Genomic DNA, 23325 nt, shown 5'->3' with positions numbered 1-23325 from the left:
AGGCAACAAGCGAAGAGAAAACAGGAGAGTAACATGCAGAAGGCGACTGGGAACAAAAACAAGACTTCCGGAGCAACCGAGGGTTCTCTTCTGGTATATATGGCTTTGTCAGGCACTACTTTAATACAAGCATTTGCAATGCAATACGGCTCACATTTCCGTGAGACGTATTGCCTTACAAATGGGACTGCATGCATTTAAAAAAGCAAGAATGGGAGTGGGGGGATGATGGGGGGACGAGAACTGACGAACTGCGGGAGGGGGCATGGAGGTGACATAGGCAATAAAATAATGTTTGAGTAACGGGGCCAATAGCCTCGGATGTGCACAAATTACGCCATGGCCGTCAGGAGGCGGGACTAATGAGTGGAAAATAAATCAGAAGGCAGCCTTTGAAATTGAAGCCAATGAAAACCATAGTTGGAAAGTGCGCGGAGCTTCCCCCACTATATTGCATACAGCATCTTTCGTCGAGACAGCGCATGCACTGCCTAGGCGAAACCTAAAAATAAGGGCTACGTTTAAAAAAGACACATGGACAGGCCAATTGCGGGCTAATAACAAAAAGCACACGACAAGCTTGTGTTCAGAGCTCAAAGCCCTTACTAAATGCCTTGCAGGGCAGGGGGTGCACGTTGGCTCAGGCAAGACCTAAAAAACATTGTCATAAAAAAAACAAGCATTTGCAATGCAATAGGCCTCACATTCGCAAGTCTTTGGAATATTGGCATTGTAAATGACAATGTCTTTTATTTTTGTGTTTTGAAAACCTGCAAGCGGTTTGCAAACACGCACTTTGGGGTAGAATTACAAGCCACTTGTGCCACCCGTACGTCACTTTTCCCATGTTAAAAATGACGTAAAAGTGCCGCAAGAGTCTTGTAAAAAAGCCCCTTTGTACTTATAATCCTTGCTTACAAGAAGTAAGACTGGCAGTAAAAGAGGCGCAGTTACTGCCAGCCTTGCATATCATAAGTGAGAGAGCGCCATGTTATCTTAAAAAAACTGTAAGGGTGCATTATAATCACGAGTATTCAGCACCCGCATATTTAGAGGACAGTACTAATGTGTGTTTTAGAAATGTAACAGTAGGTCGGGGATCAATCCAATATGTAGAAATAGAATTATATTGTTGCAGACTAATGTAGAGCTTTAACAAAAGTGTGATGCTATGAATAACCTAGAAGAAGGGTTTATCGTGTGAAAAGCTGCATTAGAATAGACGTGCCATAGTAAGAGTTGAACATGTAGAGAAATAAATTGCAATGCATTAACGTGAGTAGAATGTAGGCTTCAGAATCGAAAATGTAATGATGCTTTATAATAATGTTGAACGTATTGCTTATTATGTAGAATTAGAAATGCATTTAAACGTGTAAAATGCCTGGGACACGAAGAAGCCAGGAGAGGCCTAACTGTAATTTCTTTAGTTAGCTATAGTTTCAGGCGGAACAATTTCTCCTTGAGAAGACGCTGTTCTCAGCAAATATTGAAATGTAACTTTGAATGTGTGCAGAGTTGCTTCTCACGTATTTCAGCTGCAGGTGCAAGGCCATGGAGCTTGTTAGGTGAAATAATACATTGTTTTAGGAGTTAGGATGGTAGGCGCGAGTATAGAGGAGTATCCTGGAATGCGGGAGTGCAACATTTGGCGGAGAAGGTGCCTGGGATCCATGGACACCTCAACGGACTTTGGATGGAGACGTGCCACGTTGGAAAACTCCACAGACCAACACTTGCCCAGAGGGGGGTACCTAGGGCGGGCCTAGGGCGTGCCAGTCGTTTTTGGAGTTTTGTATTAGGGACAGCATCCCGAGGGTGGAGAGCAGATTGGAGTAGATGCTGAGCAGAGAGCGCCTTGATGCCCTTGGGCTTAGTTCACGCTCTATAAATTCCCTTTCATTCATTCATTCATTCAGTTGGAAGTGCAGAATGTAGGCAGTCTCAGAGTAACTTTAGGGATCTTAGGGCAGAGTGGGGTGTTGTAAGGAGCATCTTAGAACGAGCTCAGTAACTTAAACAGTATACTCGGAGAAAGTGAATGCACTGCTTAGGAAGTCTTCACTGCTGACACCTTTACTCTTGCCTGGGAGGGAACGTTAAGTAGGGATGTCACCTTAGAGTTAGTGTAGAGACAGACTAACCAAGTTATTTTCCTTTCAGTAAATTCAGTCCAGACTTCAAGCGGGGACTGTCATTGTATTGCTAATGCTTCTTGAATTGACTTTGGTGTATATTCTGAGTCGTCTGAGACTCCTGCATAGTATTATGTTTGTATTAGTGCCTGTTTACCTTCTGCACCACTTGCTGAGGTGTTTGTATGTTCAATTGTTCTTGGCTTTGTAATAAATTCTTGAACTTCAGTTCGTAGTCACTAGTCATTTGAATGGGATTCGATTGTTGGGTTACAAAGCTGTTTAAGTTAGGAATTTGAAAATCTTCCCTCTACACTTCTTAGCAGACAAAAAAGTTCAATCGGCCTGCCTCGGGATTCCAGAGATTGGTAAGGTAAAATCTAGTTAAGAATTCCAGCTTCGGCATAAGCAACGAGTATAAGTACAAAGGAGCATATTTACAAGGGAAGTGGCGGAGTGAGTCGTTAGCCTCCCTGGCTTAACGCCTCACTCCGCCACTTCAGAAACGCAGGGCTGCATCATAATTACAACAATATGGAGCAGCCCACGTTTCCCCCTGCGCTTGTGCTATACTTAGCAACCTAGCGCCAACACAGGCACCCTTGCACGACAGTGCATAGCTGCCAAGGTTTCACATTGCTATGTGTGACACTTTCAGAATTTCAGGGTAATTATGAGTGACATTTCAACGAGTATGAGTTTTACTTATCGCAACTTTGCATATCCACTATATTGCAGGAACATAACGCAGTGCTAAAGTACAATTCACAACACGGCGGGACTATGCGATAGTCCCACAATAACGCATAAAATGTCTGCGTAAAAGTCACTGGGATGGCGATAAAAAAACAAACCCAAATGCGGAGAAAGTTGCGATGGGCCCAACCACGATAAAAAAAGTCTGCGTGAATCTTCCCCAGGCCTGCAATTCACACATGTCAGGCGTGAAAAACAACTATAAAAGTGAATTTAAAATCTACAAAAGACAAACCACAATTAAGCACAATGGACTCAGATGGAGCAAGTCCAGGGGATAACCAGACCCCCACAAGCACCCTGGTGGAACAGCCTGGGACACCGGGGTCAGGGAAGGCCAAGGAGAAGAAGTGCAGTAAGAAGCGATTCAGTGGGCAGGAAAACATGATCCTAATAATGGAGGTGGTAGAACACAATCAACAACTGTTCATCACCTCCACTGTGTCATTGGCAACTAAAAATGGAATATGGCAGTCCACCGTGGACAAGGTAAAGGCAGTCGGAGTGCAGAAGAGGACAATGGATAAGGTCAAGAGTCGCTGGCATGATGTGAAGCAGAAAACAAAGAACAAACTCGCAGCCAACCGGAAGGCAGCAATGCAGACTGGAGGTGGCAGTCCAGCGCCACAGGAGGACCTGGATGAGATGGAGGAAATGGTGTCCACAGTCATCAGTGGGGAGACAGTGGCAGGTGTTGGGGGACCAGACATTGCTCGACGGGACCGGACACAACAGTCCCAAGGTGAGTAACGACCAGGGACTGAGTGGAGGGGGGAGAAGGGCACAAAGGTACAAATGCACAAATAAGTAGAGCACAGCTGCGAACAAACCATGCCGGAGTCCCCCAACTCCCACCAAGAGACCACTGTCCCTAAGCATGCAAGCTCTCAGCACTGTATAAGCACAGAAGTCAAAGGCACACCCCCGAAAGGGAGAAGGGGCAGCAAAATCAGAGCAGGAGGGCCGACTCACACAAAATGCTGTACACACATAACAGGCAGAGCACATCAACATTGACTACAATGCGGTACAAACCGCAACACGTGCACAACAGAACACAGGATAGTACAGATGCCGCATGTGTGTAGAAACTGGACAGTCACATTTGGCATTGCAGGGAAATGTGAGATGATGTACAAGTACAAACCCACATCCTTGATGGTGTCGGAATGCCCACTGTCCCGCATCAAATAGGCAGCGCCTCCCAAACAGTCACAATGTCCACTGTCACTCAGTCTGAATGTAAACATGTACAATGTGTCAACATACATGTTAACACAACAGTATCTCCCTTCACATTGCAAGGGAACTACAAGGCCTCCTGCAGAGCTGTCTGACCCTCTCTTCTCTGATGTCGAAGAGGACCACCAGACCTTCAACAACAACACCATCCTACAGCTCGAGGACAGCCTCCGCTGCACACCTCCAGGTGGAGGGCAGCCCAGCTGCCATGAGGAGACCCAACCCCCGGCACAGACCACACAGCAGCCAGCACCCACCACAACGAAGACCACATGGCCTTCAAACACCATGTGTTGGTGTGCAAGGAGCCGCTAGCGGGACAGGTGCGGGTGGGGATTGACCACATGCCAGACAAACTAGATCCCATACATGGGTGTCTGAGCCCAATTGGGACCTCTCACAGTCCCTAATGGCCACCCACACTTCACTCCATGCCTTCCAATGAACCATGGTCGACATTGCTGGAGTCCTGACTCGGAGGCAAGAACAACTGTCTAGTCCGAGTGGCTCCAGCGATGTCTCCCGGGAGTTGGGACACATTCGGAGGTTGATGGAGAACATAGGGCCTCATTTATGAAAAGTGACACATCGCTGCGTGAAAATAGCGATGCATCATTTTTCATTGCGCCCTCCTTGCGACACCAATGATGCGTCATATTTACAGTATGACGCATCATTGCGCAAGGAGTTACAGATACGTCAGTATTTCTGACGTATCTGTATGGCGCAAAAGTGACGCATTGCTGGAGTGTGTCACAAAAGTGACGCAACTCCAGCAATGTATCCTTTCACATGGGGCACGCTCCATGTGAAAGGGCCTGCATCAGTCTTACGCCTGCTGTGCAGCAGGCATAAGAAATTTACGCATTTGCGTCCTAGAAGTGGCGCAGTGAAATCTCATAGATTTCACTACGTCACTTCTACGACCTTTTCTTGCGTCAGAACGCCCCCCTTGCATACATTATACCTGGCGTAGGTATAATGTAGCGCAGGGGTTTACAAAGTGACGCATCTACCTAGATGCGTCACTTTGTAAATATGGTGCAACAAGGCGCAGTTTTTACGCCACTGGTGTGTCACAAAAAGTGACGCACCAGCAGCGTAAAAGTGACGCAAGGCCTCATAAATGAGGCCCATAGAGCGTACACAGGCAGAAAGAGCGTCAGCCACGGCAGCACACCAGCGAGAGGTAGCTGGGTTCCACAATGACATGAAGACCCTCTTTATGGCTTTGCTACCACCACATTCACATGGCTGGCCATCTTTAAATGATCAGATTTCAACCTAAACCACAAACTTCCGAAAGTTGCATTTATTAAATTGTTAAAACGGTGATATCAATCTACAAGATTTCACTCAGTCACTTTTAGGCCCATGCTGCGTCAAAACCCTGCACCTGCTTGAAGCAGGCGAAAGGCTTGACGCAGCATTGGAAGAATAGGCCCCCCCAGAGCATTGCTGGAGCTGTGTCGCGCTTGCGACGAAACTCCAGCAATGCTCCGCCCGTTTCTGCCCCATGGTGCGTTGCATTGAAAATGCGGCGCACCATGGGTGGCGGAGCTGCGGCGCACAATTACTGGCGCATCCCTGCTAATTTGCAGGGATGCGCCAGTAATTGGAAATCTGCCACTAAGCCTAGGAAAGGAAGTAAGCATTCAGATATAAATCACCCCATTCATGTAGCCCACGCTGTTTCAGCTGGAGCCGATAAAGGGATTTATGCGTAACAGACAATAACGGATGATAGGGAAGCAGTACAGGACTCGTTTACCCACTTTAAGACCGCCTGTGGCAGGCTGTAAAGGTGCAAGCTACCGTGGATGAAATAATGGAGAGAGTACCTAACGAGGCACGAGGAATTAATAAGAAGGAATGGGGCCATGTATCCCTGATTGACAGCCAGATGAGGGAACAATGGAAAGGGACGGTACTAGTAAATAGCATGGTGAGCAAGGCCGGACTGAGAACCAAAACCGGCCCTGGCAAAGTGCTCAGCCGGCCCCCTTGGGGTGCGACCGTGCTCTTTGCCGGGTCCGGTTTTCGGCCGAGTTTGTTACAGGGCCGATTTTGCAGCTATGCTGCAAAAACGACCGTGTAACAAAAACAGCCCCCAGGGCCCAAAACCAGCCCCCACCCTTGTGGCGCACCGGGGGATTGCCCAGTGCCCGCAACGGACAGTCCGGGCCTGATGGTGAGCTGAGCGTACAGGTAATAAAGCTGTTTTTTTCCGGGGCCTCAAAGCCGCCCTCTGAAAAACAGTAATGTGAGAGTGTCCCTCTGAATGCGGGGTTTTCATCCCAGCCTATGCTAAACGAATCAGCTGCGTTTACAATGCTCAGTAGAAAGGTCAGTTGATGGGGAGCGGAATATTAAACAAGCTGGGTCGGTATGTCCTCTGACCTGTAGATAGCATCGGTAAAGGCCTTTTCCTGCAAAGCTTTCTTTTTCCAGCTATTGAATCGCCCCCTCTCGCTCCAAACCAAATCATCTTTCAGGACTTTGCTTTTAATATCGCTGAAGGAGAGTTTCAGGGCTGCCATGTCGAAGATCCGCCAGATAACAGAGGTGGCGAACATGAAGCCCAAGGCTCTGCCGCTGCCTCGGAAAAACTTCCTCACCTTGGGCCTCATTTATGAGGCTGTGCGTCACTTTAACGCTGCTGGTGCGTCACTTTTTGTGACGCACCAGTAGTGTAAAAAATACGCCTTGTTGCGCCACATTTACAAAGTGACGCATCTCAGGTAGATGTGTCACTTTGTAAACACCTGCGCTACATTATACCTGCTCCTGGTATAATGTATGCAGGAGGGGCGTTCTGACGCAAGAAAGGGTCGTAGAAGTGACGCAGAGAAATCTACCTGATTTCACTGCGCCACTTCTAGGACTCAAAATCTTACGCCTGCCTGCAGGGTAATAAATGTACTGGAGGAAAAGGTCACAAAATGGATTCAACTTCCATTATCACTAGCTGACAGGATAGCGATTGTAAAAATGGTAGTACTTCCTAAACTACTATACCTCTTTAATAATATTCCCATCCAACCGACAAGGGAAGTCTTCAAACGTTTGACCACAATGGTGTTGAAGCTTATATGGGCGGGTAAGCAAGCGCGTATTACCCTAGCTGTGTTGACATTGCCCTACGATAAAGGAGGGTGGGGCGTACCTGACTTCTTACTCTACTACCTTTGTGCCCAGGCCCAATATGCAACCCACTGGTACCACAAAACCCCATATCTGACATACGTAGCGGTTGAGGAGGGGGACGCGGAACCAATGCCACTAGATGCCATCATCACACATCACAGACCTCCACTCCATGGTAACGACATCAATACGATTGACACCACAAACGCAGCATAGAAGCGAATGGGCCAACTAATGCATAAATTGCCCTTGTATGCGCCTGCACTGCCGCTACACCATCATCCGAACATATCGGTGACTGCTGAAACTGTAGGTATGGGTCTCCTAAAACAGGTGGGAATAGCCTCCATGGGTGACTTATATAAGGACGGGGTTTTCATTACGGAGCAAGACCTGAATTACATACAGAACCCAACTTTGTTGTTTCGCTTTACGTTCCACAGGCTAAAGGGAGCGATCAAGCAGCATTACCCAACCTTTCCAACTGAGCCGTTAGCTATGGATACATTACAATTCCTCCTAACAAACCCCAAAAACACATACTTAGTTTCACGGCTCTACAAAAAGGCTGAAATAGGCTGTAAAGCGACCAGCGCTCAAGATAGATGGAATGCAAATCTGGAGGTTCCCCTCGCAGATAAAGAGTGGGAGAGAGCTTGCTCACTTACCACAATGCTTACGCCTAATGGTAATTTGCGTATAATACACTTTAAATACCTACACCAAGCATATTACACGCCACTCCAACTGCAGAGATATGGTCTTCGTGATGAAGCCCGTTCCAAACGCTGTGGTCAAACTCAAGCTGACTTTATACACTTAGCATGGCATTGTGCAGGAATACAGACCTACTGGACCGAAGTTGTGAATAAATTATCTGAAATGGTGGAAGTTACCGTTGAGTGTACAATCCGCTGTTGTCTGTTGGGGCTCCTGGGAAATCTAAAAGCAGCAAAACGTAGATTCTGCACAGTGGCCTTGCTACTGGCCAAGCGGAGGATTTCCATGTACTGGGAGAACACTGGGGTACCATTGGTCAAGCAGTGGCTGAAAGACATGGCGTACTGCCAGGACACACTTCGAACCTATGAAGAGTCACTGCCGTCTAGATCCAGACCTAGGGACTACTGGGTGTATCTCACCACCTATTTGAATGCACAAGTAGTGGATTGAGTGGTTTTGACTGTCTGTTGCTTAGACAAATCTCCAGTTATGATTGAGCAGAGTAGGCACCATATGTTTCTTTACACTTTGATGTCGGCGGGGCGTGGAGTGCGGTAGTGGAATGATCCAGTTCTGGTTTGAGAATGTTCTACAGTAGCAAAAACAAAATCTGAGACCAAACTTTTATTGTGAACGCGGCCGGCCCACAGTGGTTGCAGGCAACTTGCTGTGTATTTTATATAATTGTAACGTGATGTCGCTATATAACATTTCTGCAATGTGGAGAAGTGTGGCTCATTGGTTAGAGGAGGCAGACCTGGAAGCAGAGGTCAGCCCAGGACCAGGGTTCAATTCCCGGCTCGGCGGGGTCTCGAGTCCTAAAATGTCCATGGACTCGACAATTCTCGCTCCGGTGCCTACTCGATTCACGGGTTCAAACTCTGCGACTCTGGGCAATAGCTTGCTTAATCTCCACAACGGCCCCTCGCGGCGGGATGACTGGCTTTCACCTTGCGGATACCCTGCCGGGGTTATCTCACAGGGGAATACCAGGACGGGTTCCCTAAGCAAGCGCTTAGAAACCGCTCGGTGATTTGCGCTATATAAATTCCTGTACATGTACATGTACATGCAACGAGTTGATGCGCTGCCGGCCCACGTTGGGTTGTAGGCACCAAGCCGTGTAACACTGACGTAATGTATCAATAAAGGTCTTGGTTTAATAAAAAATAAAAAATATATATATATATAACGCCTGCCTCATCGCAGGTGTAAGACTGACGCAAGCCCTTTCACATGGGGCTTGCCCCATGTGAAAGGACACATTGCTGGAGTTGCGTCACTTTTGTGTCACACTCCAGCAATGCGTCACTTTTGCGGCATACAGATACGTCAGAAATACTGACGTATCTGTAACTCCTTGCGCCATGATGCATCATACTGTAAATATTACGCATCAGGTATGTCGCAAGGAGTGCGCACTGAGAAGTGACGCATCGCTGCTTTCATGCAGCGATGCGTCATTTCTCATAAATGAGGCCCCTTGTTCATAGTGCGCTGCTGATAGCCGGCAAGAGCATGACTGCTGCTGCAGGACATTGGGACGGCTCACTGACTCGCACATGGCGCCGCTTTGTGTCTGTTGGCTGCTTGTGCTGTCTCTTCCTCCCAATTGAGAAAACACTAGTTTTTTGGTGCATGCGCACGATGTAAAGCATCGTGCGCATGCGAGACAAAGAGTGCGATTCACTGACGAATGAAATAACAAACAAGCATTGAAAATGCAAAGGGACTCTTATTTACGAGAGCCTTTTTGCATTTTCAACGGAAGTGCGAATGTGAAAAAAAGAACGAACAGGAGGGGGCGTGGGGTGGTGGAGGTCCAAGAAGTCATGGACTAGGGGAGGGAACGAGGAGAGGCAGGGTAACAATACTGTTCTTGAAGTAAAGGGGCCGATAGCCGCAGAAGGAAAAAAATGATGACATAGCCGCCAGGAGGCGGAACTAACAAGATAAACACCGATCAGAATGCAGATTGTATGATTCAAGCCAATCAAACACATGGCCGGAAAGTGGGCGGCACTTCCCCACTATAGTGTATACAGCAGGGGTCTCCAACCAGTAGCCTGGGAGCTACTGGTAGCTCACCAGCACCTTCAAAGTAGCTCTCAGAGGTGAAGCCAAACCAAGCCAATCTCAGATATTCTGTATATATTAAAGAAGGCAGCACTGCATATTTCACTACCCTTAAGAGGTACAAACAGCCAAACCAATGGCAGGGCCTGTTGATACCACTCAAACACACACTGGGTTGGCCTATCAATCAATCAATCAGGGATGTATAGAGTGCCCTACTCACCTATGAGGGTCTCCAGGCGCTGGGGGAGTGTGTGGGGGGGATTTGTGCAGTTTTGGTCAATCGAAAAGCCATGTCTTATGGCTCTTCCTGAATGCTTTCAGTGTGGGGCTTCATCTAATGCTGAGGGGGAGTTAATTCCAGGTCTTGGCCATGATGTAGGAGAAGGGTGTGCCTCCTGTCTGGTTCTGAGGATGTAGAGGATTTCGGCCAAGGCCTGGTCTGCAGAGTGGAGGTTTCTTTTGGGGGTGTTGAAGGAGATTAAGGTATTCGGGTCTGGTGTTGTGGAGGGCTTTATAGGTGTGTGTGAGCAGCTTCAAGGTCACTCTTTTTTCGACGGGGAGCAAGTGGAGTACTTGTTTATGCTGGGTAATGTGGTCGTGTCGAGGGATGCTGAGGATGAGTCTGGCTGCGGCGTTCTGTACAGTCTGAAGTTTGTGGAGGAGAGATTTGTTGATTGCGGCATGGAAGGCGTTCCCGTAAGTCCAGCCTGCTGGTGATGAGTGCATGGGTGACGGTCTTCCTTCATTCGGGGGGGGTGGGTTCATTTGAAGGTCTTGCTGAGTATGTGGAGGATGTTGAGGCATGTGGAAGCTGCAGCGTTGGCCTATGGGTCTGCCACATGAAACATGTTTATCCACTTGAGTTGGGGAGACTTACTGCTATGGTAATACCGTTTGTGGCACTGCGTGTGATGATTTGAATTTTACTTGATTACAAGCATTTAATATTGATAAACGTTTTCCTAGCATTCTGCTGATAACTTCATCTGGAATTTTTTGGTGGTTACTACTGATAATTGTGCTTAGGGTGGTCATAGTGTAATGTTAATACATATCATAAGCATTTGATAGTGATAAAATATGGTAGTAGCTCAGCAAGACTTTCCTTGAGCAGAATTAGCTCTCACTACAGAAAAGGTTGGAGACTAACAAGATAAACACCAATCAGAATGCAGATTTTATGATTCAAGCCAATCAAACACATGGCCGGAAAGTGGGCGGCACTTCCCCCACTATAGTGTGTACAGCATCTTTCGTCGAGACAGCGCATGTGCTGCCTAGGCGAAACCTTTGGGACCTTATAAGTGTTTCGTTTTCCAGCACAATATCCTTGGTGCAACAACATCAACTGTTGCAAGGCTAAACATTTATAAGGTCCTAAAGGCGAGACCTATTGGCTATGCCAATGCTTGTTAAATGTTGGTGTGCAGTGGAGCTTGGTAAGCACATTTTATGTATTTATTTTATTTTGGCGTTTTGTATAGCGCGAATAAGACCCTTGTGGGTATCAGAGCGCTTGACAGATCAAGTATAGGTAATGGCATATAAACAAATATAAATATAAATACAATGGCATATATGAATACAGTAAGAACTGGGAACAATTAAAGATTAGCACAAAGCTGCAGTAGTGTATTCGACAAGTTCAGGTGAATTTGGCCATGAAATTTGATTTCACTTCTTTTTAGATGGGTTGAGTCTCGTTTCTGGTGGTAGAGCGTTCCATATCCTGGGTGCCATTCCTGAGAAGGTACAATTGTATGTTTCTTTCTTGGAAAAGCGTTGAGGTTTCAGAAGAATATTGTTAGAGCTCCTGGTATTGTATACCTACTCTAAGGGGCTTTGGTTCGTCCTCCTTCGTCCATTGGCCTTGCTGGTTCTGTAACCTTCACCCATTGGCTTGTGACATTGTCAGTCATATCCTAGACCAGCCCCAGTAGCAAAACCCGTCTCGCCTTCTTTCTATTGGCTCTTGCTCTTCGGTTGTATCCTTCCACCTCCACTGGAGTGCAGCGAGGACTATTGTACACTTCAAAGGCACACTTTGTCCTCATACATTTCATTCTTTATCTCATACATATACTGTGAAGGCAAAGCAACTTTAAAAAAAAACGTGTATTTTACATTGCTGTTGAGAATTCTATTGTGTTTTTTGCCAGCACTTAAGCGTAAAAGTCAAACTAATGGGCTTTGCCAGTGCCAGTGCTTGCTTCTTGGTATTCAATATTTACTTTGTCTTAATCCCCATTCCCGGGTGTCTTTGCAATAGTTACCAGATTCTTGGAGAGAACTCTCTATTTCTGTAGTAATAACCACTTTCATTTTTTTCTAAGCGCTACTTCTCAATAATTTTTTTGCTTATGTTCACTTCCGGTTTCTTAGTAATCGTCACTTCCTGATTCTGGTAACGACTTTCTGATTCTTTATTAACACTTCCATATTTTGAGTAATCATTTGCTCCTTTTTGGTAATCGCTTTCTATTTTTTGTGAACCATCGATTCAGGTTTGCGAATAATCACCACTTCCTGTATGCCTATTTAATATTTCTGTTCCTGCCACTCAGTGTGGAAACTGGAAGTCATGGAAAGCCCACCAGCTCTTCTTTTGTTGTCATACTGTGGTTAGCTCATGCGGTTTGATCATCTGTAATACTTAAGGTGGGGGTCGGGTGGGAGTGCATTCATAGCTGACAAATTTTCGTAGTCCATGAGTAATATGTTGTTCTAGTCTAAGTTTTTTTCTTTGACTTCTGGGACTTGTAGTCCTGTTTCCTAATGAATCAACTAGACTTCTAGTCCCAGCATTCAAAGTGAAACCCTGGACTTAAGCAGCATATCAGCCACTGACTTGGGAAATATGCAGGGCTGGGCAATGTCCAGACTCTGCTGCATTTGATAAAAATTCTAAGGAGCCCCTCCCCTGCCAGGTTTCAGGGGTTTTCCCGCAACCACTTTACCTCTCTTCCTACCAGTTTTACTGCCCCATTGCTAAAACAACAGTACTTGTACCACAAATGGGAAGATTTGGTAATCAGACAACCGGCCAGACTCGGGCTTTCACAGGTGACACGGGACAGCTTTGGCACCCTATTGGACATGTGAGAAGGGCGGAGACGAGGAGGGAAGATGGCGGCCGGCTAGGACGCCAGGACGGGAGCTCCTGAGTGACTGCTCTATTGGAAATACAGGATATGTGCGGCCCCCGTTAATTCTACTCTACCGTGCATTATGTTTACCTTATTCCTTTACCTCCGTTAAATGCCTCTAAAAACCAACATGGCAGAAAACACTAACCTTTGACTCCGGCTCCGTTTCAACCTCTGCGGACCGCTAACAGATGAGGTTAGGCGGCGCCTGCACGCTGTATGCTGCCGCCCGTTCAAGAAGGATTGCTGGTGGAACCTCGCCGGTTCGAGGTTACATGCCCGCCCTGCTCTGTACTTCCCGATCCCTATTTGTGTTTGACTCGGCAGGGGAGGTGGGGGCTTGCGGTCGCACTGTATCCCGGTGTGAGGAGCGCTGTGCGGGAGGCTCACAGGGTTTGCAGGAGAGCCGCAAGCAGAGTCCCCTTCTTGTTCCGGGGGCGTGAGGTCAGGGAGGGAAGTGGCAAGACTCTACCTGCAAGAGGTGATGCCGTTCATAGAGGGCAGATGAAAACGCTGCCCAACGTGAAGCTCAGAGGAGAAGGATGGGTAAGTGACGGCTCGCAAAGTGTGGGACTGGAGGGAGTTACATATCCTTCAAAAAATGCCATCTTAGGAAATTCCTTGGCTAATGTTGTAATTTAGGAGACCAAGGGGTTTAAAGTATTAAACATTGTACCTGGGAAAGGATACAAAGAAAAAGGAGGAAGAGGCTTAATTGCTAAGGGTGTAGCACAGTCCAAGGAACACCCCAGTGTCCAACAACAGCGACAGCGGATGAAAAAAATTGACAATACTGGGGGAGCAAGAAGCAATGATGGGGATAAAACTCTAAAAAGGGGGGCTGGAGGCACAGAACTTGTTCAAGCGCATGGATTGAGAGCGGAAGCAGAGGTAAACTGTATTGAATCAGGCGGTCCTATAATAATAAGTGAGGGTCAAGGAGCAGTAGCATCTGTGTCTGCGGAAGAGACACGCTCTGAAGAAGCAAGAACAAGCGCGGTGCAGGAAAAGGGCAGATCAAGCTACTGCCTGAGAAATAGACAGTTTCTTAAGTACACCACTCCGGTGGTATCTAAGCAATCTATCGCCCCTCGCAGCACTAAATGGAAGTCTAAGAAGCAACCTCAGATAGACTCAAATAAATATTATACCAAGAGGAAAAACCCAAAGGAAACAGGGAAGATCGGTAATACATTGGAACTTCCTCTCCGAGTAACCCCATCTCTCAGATCCTTCTTTAAAGTCCAGGAGCAGAGTCAAGGGCCTCCCTCTAAGGGGGATCAGGCAGTAAAAGCATTAACCCCTTCCATGCTCATGACGGAACGGTTCCGTCATGAGCGTCGGTTGAGCTGTGCTCATGACGGAACCGTTCCGTCATGACTCCGCCCGCGCAAGGCGGAGTCAGCATGGGCGGGGAATTCGCGCCGCACGCATGCGGTTAAAAACTAACGCTTTCTCTTTAGCACCTAAACCACCCTCAGTTACACCTGGGTCACCAATAACTGGTCTCTCAGTCCTATACAATCCCTTATCTGTCCTTACTATAGGAGAAGTGAATAACATGGATCCCACACAAAGTAACCTGAAGGCTACTGCATTGCAAAGGCAAGTGCAATCAGATTTAATATCTGATGGGGCAAGAGTCTTACAATCTCCTCTGCCAGTAAATCAATTAAGTTCACATCATAATGGTAACAAATCTGGGGGAGATCAACCTCAAAATGTGATGCCTAGTCCAAATTCTGGCTCAATCTCTACGGACTTGTTCCTTGAGAAAATGCTGGAGGAAATAAGGGCAAAGGTTGCCGTATCAGAAATAAACCAGAGCAAAATCCGGAAAGTATGTGAAGCTCTGGACACTAAAATGATTGCCTTGAATGATCGGGTTACAGAAGTGGAATCAGTAGTTGAGGGACTCTCTAAAAGAATGAAAAGAAACGAAAAGGACATAAGGGTTCTAAAAGAAAATGGGAGAAGTACTAATGAAAAACTGGAATCTTTAGAGAACCAGGTTAGAAAAAAACAATCTGAGAATACTGAATGTTCCAGAAGGAAAAGAAGGGACAGATATCAAGAAATTCATAGTACAGCTACTCGAGGAACACTTTCCATGGACAAAGGAGATAAGACTAGATGAAGACATCCAAAGAGCGCACCGAGACCCCTTTGGTAGAAATAAAGAAAGAAAGAACCCAAGGAAAATCTTGATAAACTTTAAAACTTACACTATCAAAGAGAGAATCTTGAGTGAGGCACTAAAAGATGGCCCACATAGCAAAGATGATTGGGCATTTAGGATCCGGTCAGATATCTCCAAAGTCACCCAGGATAGATAATGGGAATTAGGCCAATATATGCAAGAACTGAAAAGCCTAGGGGCCACAGTACAAATGAAGTTCCCTGCGGCACTCAGAATTATGTGGCGAAATAAATTGTATAATATAAGGGAGCCAGCCGAAGTTGCCCACTTTCTGGAAAAGAACAGATGAAAGACCAAGTGAGAATGCAGCCTGGGTCAGGTACCTGATCTTTAAATTTTTGAAGGAGAGAAGTGAATCAAACTCGGAAATTCAGTTCAGGAAAATAAAGAGTTTAAGAGGTTAACGATTAGCCCGAGGGTGGGAAAGGAAAAGGGAAAAAAAAATGTAACTTTAAGGAAAAATAAAAGGGAGCATTTGTTGGGAAAAGTGAGCAGTCACGGAGCTCAAAATGGGCTAATAATGCAGCCCAGCAGGGAAAGAAGGGAGGCTTCACCAGGGAGGTTGTTTTTAAGGCACAAAAAGCATAAAAATATAAAAATAAGCACACGGGTAGGGAGCAAACTAGGGGAAAAAAATGAAAAAATTACCTCAGAATGCAGAAAAGAAGTTATCAGGGTCTGCCAAGCACAGTTAAGGGAAAGTTTGGAAAACCAGCAAGTAAGAGAAAGAGGAAAAGACGGGTAGAAACATCAACATACTATCATGGAATGTAAATGGGTTAAGACTACCAAGCAGAAGGCGAAGAATTTCGGAGTACTTGAGGGTGCGAGATTATAATTCTACAAGAAACACGCTTGTTAAAAAAGGAATGGGAAGAAATCATAAAAAAATTTAATTGGGTAGATTGCTATGTTTGCACAGATCAGGAATGTGTGGTAAAGGGAATAGCCATACTATTTAAAAAATCCATAAAAACTAAAATTGAGAAAACTGAACTAGATAAAAAAGGTAGATGGGCAATTGCATGGGTAAGAATCTATAACACCCCCTACACTATAGCGGGTTATTACAGACCTAATTCCGACGACCCTTCCCCACTACAAAGTTTGTATACTCAATTATTATCTTCTGTATCCCCAATAGATTTAGGGGGATTTTAATCTGATTCCAGACCCTAAAGTAGACCGCCTACCCCCTATGACACAAGCAAATCTCCCTAAAATGAGGGGGTGGTTGAGAATCTACAAAAGAGATCTGGGTTTGGTGGATATTTGGAAGGAGAAAGGGGACAAAAAATACCCCTTCACCTTCAAAAATAAAAGATTGGGTTTATAATCCAGAATTGACCACTTTTGACAGATAAATTATTAGTGAATAAATTGAACACTTGCCTGCCCTGTTGTCGGACCATTCAGCCGTGCTACTAAAAACTCAGCTGGGTAATGAACAATTAGTAACGATATGGACGGTAGATCGCACTATTTTTAATGATTCCCAAAATATTGAGAAGCTTAAAATAGATTTGGTGGAGTACTTCGAGACTAATAAAGAGGGAGTATCACTGCAAGTCACATGATATGCATATAAAGCTATTATTAGGGGGGAGATACTCAGTTTGTCTGCATACAAAACAAAAAAATCAAAGCAAGAAATAGGAATGCTGGAGACTAATATCAGAAACCTAGAGTTATTAATAGAAGCTGAGGCGGATTCAGAAAACAAGAGGAAGCTGGAAGTGGATAAGGGAGTGCAAGAGGAAATGTTAGCAGGTGTACTAGAGAACAGGGTAGGAGAGAGATGGGAGGCAAGCAAGTTAGCTCATTATGAGTATGGGGAGGGGTGCAGCAAATTATTGGCATGGAAAACAAAGACAGAGGCCAGTAGAAATAAGATACTTAATATTCTACCGCAAGATGGCTCAGACCTCTGCTCAGAAGAGACAGTAATAATGAAAGAATTCGTAGACTTTTTCTCTTCTCTGTATACGGAAGATATAGCTCCATTAGGAGAGGATTTAGACGAGTATCTAGAAAATCTGGATCTTCCCGAGTTAAGAAGTTTGGAAAATGAAGAATTGAACGCCTTAATTACAAAAGCGGAGGTAGAGGAAGCGTTGAAAGACCTGAAGAGGGGTAAAGCAGCAGGGCCGGACGCCCTACCAAATGAATTCTACATCAAACTTAGTGAGGTCCTGTCTCTCCCACTTACAAACTTGCTAAATAAAATCTAATAATAGAAGGGAAAACTTCCTGACTCGTGGAATGACGGCACGATAAGTATCTTGCTAAAACCCGATAAAGATCCCGCTAAATGTGAATCTTACCGCCCTATAAGCCTACTTAATTGTGATTATAAGATCTTCACACAAATTCTAGCAAAAAGGCTTGGTAAAATTGCAGGGAAATTAATAAAAGAAGATCAGAAAGGGTTTGTAAGGGGCAGGCAACTGCAAGAACTTACACAGGAACTTATCGGGTCAATAGATATAGCGACAAGCAAAAGAAATTCCCTAACTATATTAACTCTGGACGCGGCCAAAGCGTTTGACAGAGTGAATTGGGCCTATCTGAATGTGACTCTAGAAAAATATATAACCTGAGTGAAAATCTTCAGGGTGCTATTAAAGAACTGTATCGAGCACCAAAAGCCAAGGTCCTAATAAATAGGAATTTAACAGAAAATATATCTATTTATAGAGGGACACGACAGGGATGTCCCCTATCTCCCCTGCTTTTTAATTTATATATTGAGCCGCTAGCACACAGGCTTAGGGCTCACTGAGAAATAACCCCATTTAAATATAGTGAATGGGGAAAAAAATAGCTTTGTATGCGGACGATCTGATGAGTTTTACGGACAACTATGATGAATCTATTAAAGCTATCGTAGACACCTTAAAAAATTTCGGGAGGGTATCCGGTTATCAAACCAATCAATCGAAAACGGAGACTATGAGTTGGCATACCCAGATTAATAGTACCTACACCAGGGAAAAAATTAGATACTTGGGAATAGACCTGGTTAAAAACTTAGACAAGATAACCAAGACAAACTTGGATAGAATAACAGCGGAAGTCAGAAAGTTACTAAAAGCGTGGGGAGGTCTCCCTCTGACCTTTCTGGCTAGATCTAATTTAATTAAGATGTCTATCCTCCCGAAATTTAAGTTTTTATTTAGTGCAATCCCTCTAGAATTTAAGAGGGATGTATTACAGAAAATACAAGGAGAACTAGCAAGCTTTATCTAGGCGTCCAAAAGTACACTTATAGTTGGGGAAAATTGCGAAGAAGAAAGGTAGAAGGAGGAATCGCTAGTCCCGACTTAGTGGAATATTATATAGATTTTCAGTTCAATCATATGAAGGTTCTATTGAAGAATCATGATCGGTACCCGGAACATCTCAAAGTAATGACTGGAAATACTGGACACTTCTTGTACAAATTCGGCCACCCAAAGTATTTCAAAAAAATAAAATTGAAGATTTTATGATGGGAAGCTAAGCTTTGGTACCAGATAAGGAGCACCTTGAATATATTCCATATTATAGTGAGTTTGCACCTATATGGGATTCTCCAGGGACCCCAGAGTGTCTTAAAGACAAACTGGCAAATCCACTGAAAACATCAGGTTTCCAAGTATGGGGCCATTTAATGGTTTACAAGACCATTGCAGATTGGGGCACTCTGTTCGCGAGTACAAATGAATCCCTTTCAAGGTTTAAATTCTATCAACTCACTAGTTGAGCGAAAACATTGAAGGAGAAAAGCAGCGCAAATAAAATCTTAGAAACATCCATGATAGAAAATTCACCTAAGAAAAAAGAAATTGCATTATGGTAATGGGCACTTATTGAAGCCAGGGAGGAGGACTTTCTGATTCCAGAAAAGACCTGGGGGAAAGATGTGCCGTTGCTGGACCTCCAAAATCTGTGGCAAGTATCTATGAACAAATGCTGGTCCATTGTGAAATCTGCTACCCTAAGGAGAAATCACCTCTTTACCGCCCACAGAGCCTACTGGACGCCGAAGCGATTGTCTTAATTTGGCGGACCTAACATGAAAACTGTCCCAAATGTGGCTTACCAAGGGCAGATGACGTGCATATGTTTTGCCAGTGCCCCCAGCTTGAGGGCTTCTGGCGGGAAGTGAGTAAAATCGGTACTGAGAAGACCAATTGTAGTAAGTATTGATCTTGTTATTTTTGGGGTCAGAAGACAAGAGGTAGAAATAGCCCTAACAAAAAAGGGAGAAAATCTCTTGTTTATGTTGATTTTGCTTGCGCGAAGGGAACTTTGCATTAAGTGGATAAGACCAGTCCCCCCTACACACGCAGAATGGGTGGCCTCTATAAATAGAATAAATAAGTGGGACAGGAAAGGGAATCCCAGCGGGAAGTATAACTATTGGGAGATATGGGAAGACCAGTTTGTAAACTAAAATTGGGATATTGAGAATACAAACGCGTTATGGCCTACCTATTTCCAATGATTATGCAATGGCAATAAACTTACAGGCAAAATGCCTGTGTGAGTGGCCAGGGTGGCCAGCTACCCCATCTCGAATGGAAGGTATTGAAGGTGTTGTGGACGTAAGGGGACCCTACTCTGAAAGCACGTATGGCGAAACTCTCCGAGGCCAAGTGCTGTGAAGGTTCAGAAAGCAGAGAAGCGGGTCCCTGATAACTCCAAATACACTCGATTGCAGAATGAGGACAACATTTTTTTTTTTTTTTTTTTAAAGAGAGAAGGGCGGAGACTTCCAAGGTGATCCTTGTTTGCAAGCTTCCTATTGGTTGTCAGTGACATGAGTCTGAGTTAGGATTAAAGTCCATGTGAGTTCGAATCTGACAACCTTAATCTTAGATCGCATTGCCCTATGGTACTTTTAGGCTTACATATTGCCAGTATTACAGCAGGAGTAACATGGGCGTCAACTCACCAAAATGCCTGGGGTAGTGGAAGTGACATCACATGCCATCTGACTGTTACCTTCACTCGCACTCATACATACACACACACACACACATTCACTCATACACACAGTGTCTCTCACATAAAAACACTCACCCGCAAGCACGCACAGAGCACACAGTTAAAAGCATTTTTTTCTTACCTCAGCAGTCAGATAGGGTCATATTACAGATAATTGTACTACAATTAAAAAACAATGACTGAAAGCAAGGAAAGTGGCGACCCTAAATGACGCCTACAAGGTGTACAGGTCCTAGCATGGCCAGTGAAGTGACATGATAGGAACACGGAGAGTCTAAAGAGTGGAAAGGCGGGACCGACATCGGCGCACTTATGGCGGGGCGCACCGGCCCCCACTCGCCCCGGGTTCCTTGGTGACCCGGAAGAGATTGAGTCACTTCCGGGTCACGAAGGGAACAAAGGCCAGGCTGGTTAGATCCTGGCCTGCGAAGGGTTAAAAGGCCATGCAGCGCGGGAGTCGGCCTCTTTGACTTCTGCGCGCCATGGCCTCTTCCAGCCTCTAGGAGGGTCCCAAGTCCTCCTAGCAGGCAGGCTGCGCTCACCCCTGGAGGAAGAAACAGTAAACTTTGGGAGGGGGTGAAGGGAAGGGGGGATATGGATACCCCCATAAGATGTGAACTCGTGTTGTGTTCTGCACTATCTGGCCACGTCTCGCGTCGCTTCTATTCTATTTTCCTCAATCCATGCACAAGACCCATGTTAAACTAAGGAATTTACAACATCGACGTATAACATTATACTTATATAGCGCTTGTTACCCCTGATGAGGTGTATGTAAAACTGGACCAATAAAATGTTACAGTTGGAATCGTGCCCGCTTTCAATGATAGTTACATTCCTTTCAGCAAAATATATAATATACATAAATAATAAGAAAAATTGAAAGGCAGCGCAGATGGGCTCACGGGGGCTTAGTGCTCAATTAACATTTTTAAATATTCTAGTTTCAATATCGCCGAGATGATACATATTTGATTGTACATATTTTAAATTGAACGCAACAAAAGTCTTTCAGTTGAGGAAAGCACAGTATTTTGAGCTATGGAAATCAGTGGAAATTTACACACTTTGAGCCAGAGCGTGTTTCCAAAGTGCAACGAAAGAAGATTTTGTCACACTTTGTTGGCTTGTGAATTAGCTTGCAGTTGCGAAAAATATTAATCTAAACTGGTATTATTACGTAGAAAGAGCTACACGAAATGTGCAATTCTGCACCGAAAGTTAAACCCCCTCCTCCTCTTTAAAGTTATGAACCCGTGGGTGTGAATAGTTCGATTTTGAAAAGAAAGTGTATTGCGTTTCAGTAAAAATTAAACTAGTTGATGTTTCGTTTTTACAAATGGTTCCGCGCGAGAATTAAAATATCGGCGCGAGTGGAATTCGGGAAATAGGATGGACGAGACGGGCGCGAAAAATGGGAAATAAAAGGAAGGGATATTGGAAAGAGAAACATGGGGCAAAGTGGAGTGGTGTGGCTCACTGGTTAGAGGCGGCAGACCCGGGAGCAGAGGACGGCCCGGGACCAGGGTTCAATTCCCGACGCGGCAGGGTCTTGGACCAGGGTCAACGGACTCGATAATTCTCGCCTCGGTGCCTTCTCTAACTAGGGATTACACTCGGCAACTCTGGGCATTAGCTTGCCTCATCTCCACAACGGCCCCCCACACACGCCAGGGATGCCTGGTTTCACCTTGGAGATACCCAGTAGGGACCATCTCACAGGGAAAGTCAGGACAGGTTCCCCAGCGGTCTACAGCGCAGAGATACTCCTTCGGGAGTCGATTCTAGCGCTTTAGAAACCCACAATCAATCAATCAATCAAAGTAAATAAACAGGGATGGTAAAAGATCGAAAGTGACGGGGAAGAACAGAGAGGTTGGGAGAAGTACGGGGAGGACCCTAACTGAGGTTTGGAGTAAACAGCTGCAAGGGGCGGGTGGGGTGGGTGGAGGTGTGCGTTGAACAAATTATAGAAAGGCTGGGAACTTCTCTATGGTTCGGAAAATGCGGCGAGAGAGCGCGGAATTAAATATCACAGTGAAAAGGCGAAGAGTGAAAAATAACAGCAGGACGGTGTTCTCGAGGAATACAAAAATCGGGAGCCAAAGAACACTTGCTAATTAAGTGTCTAGGCAACAAGCGAAGAGAAAACAGGAGAGTAACATGCAGAAGGCGACTGGGAACAAAAACAAGACTTCCGGAGCAACCGAGGGTTCTCTTCTGGTATATATGGCTTTGTCAGGCACTACTTTAAAACAAGCATATGCAATGAAATACGGCTCGCATTTACGTGAGATGTATTGCATTACAAATGGGACTGCATGCTTTTTAAAAAGAAATAACGGGAGTAGGGGGTTGATGGGGGGACGAGAACTGACAAACTGCGGGAGGGGGCATGGAGGGGACATAGGCAATAAAATAATTTTTGAGTAAAGGGGCCAATAGCCTCGGAAGTGCACAAATTACGCCATGGCCGTCAGGAGGCATCCTTTGTAATTGAAGCCAATGAAAACCATAGTCGGAAAGTGCACGGAGCTTCCCCCACTATAGTGTATACAGCATCTTTCGTCGAGACAGTGCATGCGCTGCCTAGCCGAAACCTAAAAATAAGGGCTTCGTTTAAAAAAGACACATGCACAGGCCAAGTGCGGGCTATTAAAAAAAGCTAACGACAAGCTTGTGTTCTGAGCTCAAAGCCCTTACTAAATGCCTCGCAGGGCAGGGCATGCACACTGGCTCAGGCAAGACCTAAAAAACATTGTCATAAAAAAACAAGCATTTGCAATGCAATAGGCCTCACATTCGCAAGTGTTTGGAATATTGGCATTGTAAATGACAATAGGGCATATTAGCAAGGAACCTCATTAAAATTATCGCCTTTTTATCAGCATGAAACTGCCGATAA

This window comes from Lissotriton helveticus, chromosome 8 (genome assembly GCF_964261635.1).
Source record: "Lissotriton helveticus chromosome 8, aLisHel1.1, whole genome shotgun sequence".
Lineage (NCBI taxonomy): Eukaryota > Metazoa > Chordata > Amphibia > Caudata > Salamandridae > Lissotriton > Lissotriton helveticus.
The sequence above is the reverse complement of the archived record's forward strand: the minus strand, read 5'-3'. Positions refer to the sequence as shown.